Source organism: Pteropus medius, unplaced genomic scaffold (genome assembly GCF_902729225.1).
Source record: "Pteropus medius unplaced genomic scaffold, Ma_sr-lr_union100, whole genome shotgun sequence".
Classification (NCBI taxonomy): domain Eukaryota; kingdom Metazoa; phylum Chordata; class Mammalia; order Chiroptera; family Pteropodidae; genus Pteropus; species Pteropus medius.
Genome location: NW_024341894.1, coordinates 5,666,904 through 5,672,760, shown reverse-complemented (window position 1 = coordinate 5,672,760; position 5,857 = coordinate 5,666,904). Strand labels below are relative to the sequence as shown.

At 34.5% G+C, this 5,857-nt stretch overlaps 1 pseudogene; it reads left to right on the top strand.

Annotated features, from left to right (window-relative positions):
- Nucleotides 1-1,754: 1,754 nt before the first annotated feature.
- Nucleotides 1,755-1,888, top strand: LOC120598229 (uncharacterized; annotated as a pseudogene).
- The last annotated feature ends 3,969 nt before the right edge of the window (nt 1,889-5,857 follow it).

Here is a 5,857-nt window from a genome sequence, read left to right as displayed (position 1 = left end):
GGCCGAGTCTCCTCTCCATAGGGAACCCTGATAAGAAGACATGGGGTTTCACATTGACTCAGTTTTCCAAACTGCAAAAATATGCCTAAACTTTTGTAGAATTCAGTAAAGTATTCGTAATTTGATAAAATTATGTGGAACTTTTAGAATTTGGTGGAATTAGACAAAGTGCTTAGACTTCAGTGGGATTCTGTGAAGTGTGTCAGGTTTGGTAGAATTAGGAAATTGTAACTGAGCTTGAGGCTGAAAGGGGTTCCCAATAATTTACTGTGGGCAGCCAGGGACTCCCTGACCTGGGCAGCTCCCTGCTCCATCCTGGCTGACAGCATCCCAGGGAGTAGGCCAAATGGAAGAGGTACCTTTCAAAGCTCCCTGTATGCCAAGGGACTATGCAATCCCCAAGGCAATTGAAAGGGAGAGGGGAAATGTACCCAGCTTAGAAACTTTGGGGTGCTTCAGGGATGATGTCCCAAAGATCCAATTACGTAGAATCTATTTAGAAATCTTAATTGGTATGAAAAGTTGGAGAAGGTGGCTCAGGGCCAGGCATCTACCCTCAGGTCAGTCCCTAGCCAGTGCTTGTCCAGGAATATTTATGAAATGAATAAATGAATGGATAGACATAATTAAATGAATGCATAATAAATTCTTGATGAATAAGTTTAAAAATGAATGAGTGAGTGAACAAATGATAGGCAGAGTTGCTTTTCAGGAGGATAGTAGTCTTGGGTCAACTGTCATAGGGATCTTAAGAAAAAGCAAACTCTGGAAAGAGTGTGATAGAGGAGTGAATGGGACAAAGAGAGACAACATTTTAGACTATCCGAGCAAGAGAGTCCTGTAGACAGTCTTGACTGATCATTGTATGGACAAGAAAACGCCCAAGAGAGGTTAAGGTTAAGGCTCACTGTTACCTAGTAAGGCAGAGCACAGCCCTGGATTCACTCTAAGACAGTGATTTGTCCACCGTTGAATTATATATCCTTCAGTCAGTGCAAAGTAGGCCTGCCCAGGTCTACCTGGTCCCTCTTCCTGGCGCTCAAAACAGTCATCTGGATGGTTCCTTCTGAGGTTCCTTCTAGTTCTCAGAGTCCATGCCTCTGAAGGCTTAAGGGCCTTTTTGTTAAATAGGGTCATTTTATTTTGGGTATTGTTACTGTCATTGGATTTTTATTTAACTATTCATCTTACCTCTCCTAGTATACTACAGGCGGGGTGAGGTTGGGGTCCAAGTATTCTCTGGCTGCTGCACCTGGGGTAGAACCTTTACTCTATGAAATGGGGTTGAGGGAGAGAGGGGAGCCCCCAGTCTTTCAGTTACACTGATCATAAATTTAGCCTCTGCAACTCAGATTTGGAGAGAATGAGGAAAATTGGTTGCCTGCCCTGTTGCATGATAAATATTCTCTGTGTACTTGGAAAAAAGTATGTATTCTGCTATGATTGAGTGGAGTGTTCTATACATGTCAATTGTGTCAACTTGGTTGGGAGTGTAGTTCAAATCTTCTGTATTCTTACTCATTTCCTTTCTACTTGGTTTTTTTTTTTTTTTAGTTATTGAGAGAAGGGTAATGAAATCTTTGACTGTGATGATAGATTTGCCTGTTTCTCCTTTCTGTTATGTCAGTTTTTGCTTTGTGTATTTTGAAACTCTGTTATTAGATACACAAATTTTTAGGATTGTTAAGTTCTCCTGATGAATTGACCCTTTTGTCATTTTCAAATGACCCACTTTATTCCTGTTTTTTCTTCTAATTGCTTCTTGGCCTTTTGACTAAGATCAAGTGTAGTATCTGTTCTTATCAGTTTAATAATTTTTCCTCTAAAGCCTATTTGATATGCTATTAATATAGAGATAGGTCTTTAAAAATTAAATCTGACAATCTCTGCTTTTTACTTGGAATGTTTAAAGCATTTACATTTGAAATGATTATGGATATGGTTGAGTTTAAATCTTGTCTTGCTAAGTGTTTTCTATTATCTTTTAAAATTTTGTTCTGCATTCTTTTGGATAAACTGAGTATTTTTTATGATTTAATTTTATCTCCTTTATCGGCATACTAGTTATCTTTTATTTTTAGTGGTTGCCTTAACTATAACTTATCATTTACCTTTAATTAATATTATACTACTTCACCTAGAGTGTACATAGTGGTTGCCTTAACTATAACTTATAATTTTACTTTTAATTAAAATTATACTACTTCACTTGTAGTGTACAAACCTTTCCTCAATACACTTCCATTTCCCCTCTCCTGGGCTTTGAGCTAGTGTCATATATTTTCATTCCACATATATTATATATCCTATAATACTTATTACTTTTGCTTCAAATAGTCAACTATTTTAAAAAGAAGTTTAAAATTAAAGAAGAAAGTCTTTTATATTTATTCACATATTTACATTTCCAGGGCTCTTAGTTGCTTTCTATGGAGCTAGATTTCCTCCTGCTATCATTGAATTCTTTTAACCTTCTTCTACATCTAGTCTGCTGGTGATAAAGTCTCTCGACTTTTATATGTCTGAAAAATTTTTTATTTTGCCTTTAGTTTTTTAAATTAATAATAATTTTTTATTTTTAAGTTATAGTTGACATACAATACTATATTAGTTTCAGATGTGCCTTCAGTTTTGAGAGGTATTTTGCTTGGTACAGAATTCTGATAGTTTTTTTTTTTCTTTTTAGTATTTTAAAGATATTACAGTACCATCTTCTGGCTTGCATTATTTCTTACAAGAAGTCTGTGCCATTATTATGTTCGTTCCTTTGTGCATAATGTATCTTTTTCTCTGGATGCTTTTAACATATTTTTATATGTTTATATTGGTTTTAAGTAATTTGATTATGATATGCCTCAGTGTAGTTGTTTTTATGTTTCTTCCGCTTGAGGCTTGTTGAGATTCTAGGATCTGTGGATTTATAGTTTTCATCAAATTTGAAAATTTTTGATCATTATTTTTTCACATATTTTTTCTACCCACTACCCCTTGCCTAGGATTCTAGTTGTACATATATGAGGCCACTTGAAGTTGTCTCAAAGATCACTGATGCTCTGTTCATTTTTTTTCAGTTGTTTTGTCTATGTTTCATTTTGGATAGTTTCCATTGCTATGTCATCAAGGTTACTAATATTTTCTTCTGAAGGTTCTGATATGCTATTAATTCCATCCAATGTATTTTTTAAAATCATTTTCTTAAAAGTAATTTTAGATTGCCAGGAGAATTCTAAGATAATACATAGATTTCCTATATATCCTTCAACAAGATTTTCCTAATGCGAACACCTTATATAACCACAGTACATTTATTAAAACTAAGAAATTAGTATTGTTACAACATAATTAATTAAACTACAGGCTTTATTCAAATGTCACCAGTTTTTCCATTAATGTCCTTTTCTGTTCCTGAAACCAGCCCAAGATACGATGTTGCATTTAGTCATCCAGTGTATTTTTAATCTCAGAAATTATATTTTTCAAAGCTCTATTGGGTCTTTAAAAAAATCCTCATTGTCTTTCCTTAATATGTAAGGTTTTCTTTTTAATAAATTACAATGTCTTATAGATATTTACATATGATTATTTGTTTTTCTTAAGGTTGTACATAATATTCTATTATATGAATGTGCTATAGTTTTTTTGATCATTTTCTGTTGTTAGACATTTAAATTATGTTCAGTGTTTTTTTTTGTTTGTTTGTTTTTTTGCCATGCCAACAATGCTGCAAAGAATATCATTTTATACAACTCTTTTAGCACATGTATAGATACTTCGTTTGGATAGATATCTTGATAAGGAATTCTTAGATCAAGAGTATGATTATTTAAATTTTTGAAGAGGCAACCAAACTGCCCTCAGAAAAGTTATTGTAATTAGAATCTCCACCAGGTACACAATAGTACCCATTTTTCCATACCGTGACAGATGCTGAGTGTCATCAGCCTTTTAAATTTTGCATTATAATTGATAAAAAATGACATCTTATTGCTTTATTTTTCATTTCTCTGATGACTAGGAATGTTAAGCAAAATTTTATGTCAACTTTTGCTATTTAAAATTTCCTTTTTAAAAATTGTATCTTTCTTAAATTATCTTTCTTTTTTGTTTCTTCCTTCATTTTCTAAGATTTAAATACATTTTCCTTTCTTGTAATACTTTTAAAGTTTTTTTAAAAATTTTACTCTTATTTTATATGAATTGTATATGTGTATATATATTATATATATATTTATGCATTGAGTGAGGTAAGTTTACTTACTTGCTCCAACAGAATTTATTGTAAAGGACTTCTTTTCTCGCTATTTAAAAAAGCCATCTTTATCATGTACTAATTCCCCATATATTTATGAGTCTTTTCTAGACCTGCTGTTATGTCCTAAAGAAATTTTATTGTCTCTTACTGCCCTTATACAAAACTTTTTAAATTACTGTAGATTTATAGTGTTTATTGATATCTGCTAGGGCAAATTCCCTCTTATTAGCCTTTTCCAATAAATTTTTGGCTATTCTTGCACATTTTCTTTTCCAGATAAATTTTGCAATTAGCTTGTCAAATTTCACAAAAATTCTTCTAGAATCGTGCCTTTAATTTATTGACAAGTTTGGGGGCAGAACTAACATCTTTGTAAATCAAGTTTTTTCATCCAGGAACATTGTTGGTCTCTTCATTAATCTAGGTTATTTACTATGTCCTGATCATATAGCTCTTCTCCTCCTAATTTGTTAATGAAGTGATTTCTAGATAGATAGATAGATAGATAGATAGATAGATAGATAGATAGATAGATAATTTCCTAGTGTTGAATTCACCTTTTATTTCTGGGATAAATGCTTCTTCCTCTTGATGTTTTAGTCTCATTATAGGTGCAGGATTGCTTGGGGGTGAGCTGATGGGCTCCAGCTCCTGGGCTCCACCTGGTGGGCATCAGGCCATTCTTCACCACCTTTGGGAGTGAGGGGGTTGGAACAGATGTGAAGCCCTGAATTCCAGGGCTCAGGCCTAGGCAGATCACTATGGCAGCAGGATGATAGATCTAGGAATCTGTTAGACATACAATTTGTGTGCTCTAGTTATGTGGCTGTCTATCCTGACACCTTGAGCTCTACTAGTTTCTCACTGCTTAAGAGACTTTGAGGAAAGAGACCATCTGTGTTAAAAGAATCTATTTTCTCAAAGTCCAGCAGTCTATTTACTGAGATGTTCTTTTCCCTAAGCTTTACAATTATCTTGATGTCATTTTCAGTGAGGGTAAACACTCAAATGTACTTTGACTTTCATGAATCTGGATGGATTTTCTTATCCATAAACTTACAAATCAGAAAACTATGTCCCAAATTTGGTCCAGAAAGTAAGGTCTTGAGTCCTTGACACCAGCTCAGTTTGGAAGCTCAACAGTTGTTTGGAGATCTTTCTGAAAAGTTGTGGAAGATAGAATTCATGTAGTTCAAGTGAGAAAAAAAAAATTCTTAATAGCACTAAAAAACAAGAGAGAGTGCCACCCTGAAAGAGGTATTCCTGGAAAATGGTGAGCAAGTGAGATTGAATTGTTGGAGGAAACCACAGCCAAACAAAGGAAGGAAGGAATTACTGCAACAAGGGGAATGGGTTTGTGGGCATTCTCAGCTCAGAGGCAACAGTTACAAGGAGCAGGAGGAGGAAGGGCCTGAGGCAACCATCATGATGACTGGTTTGGTACTCTAATTTATAGTAAGTGGGCAGCTCCAAGTAGTATCAGAGATATTTGTCCTCAGATTGAGTCAGTCATTGTCAATGCTTGAATCAGCGACTCAGGGAAGTCCCTGGAGGAATGCAGAGCTGCCAAGCCCAGAAGATATCTTTCCAGTAACATCTCCAGCC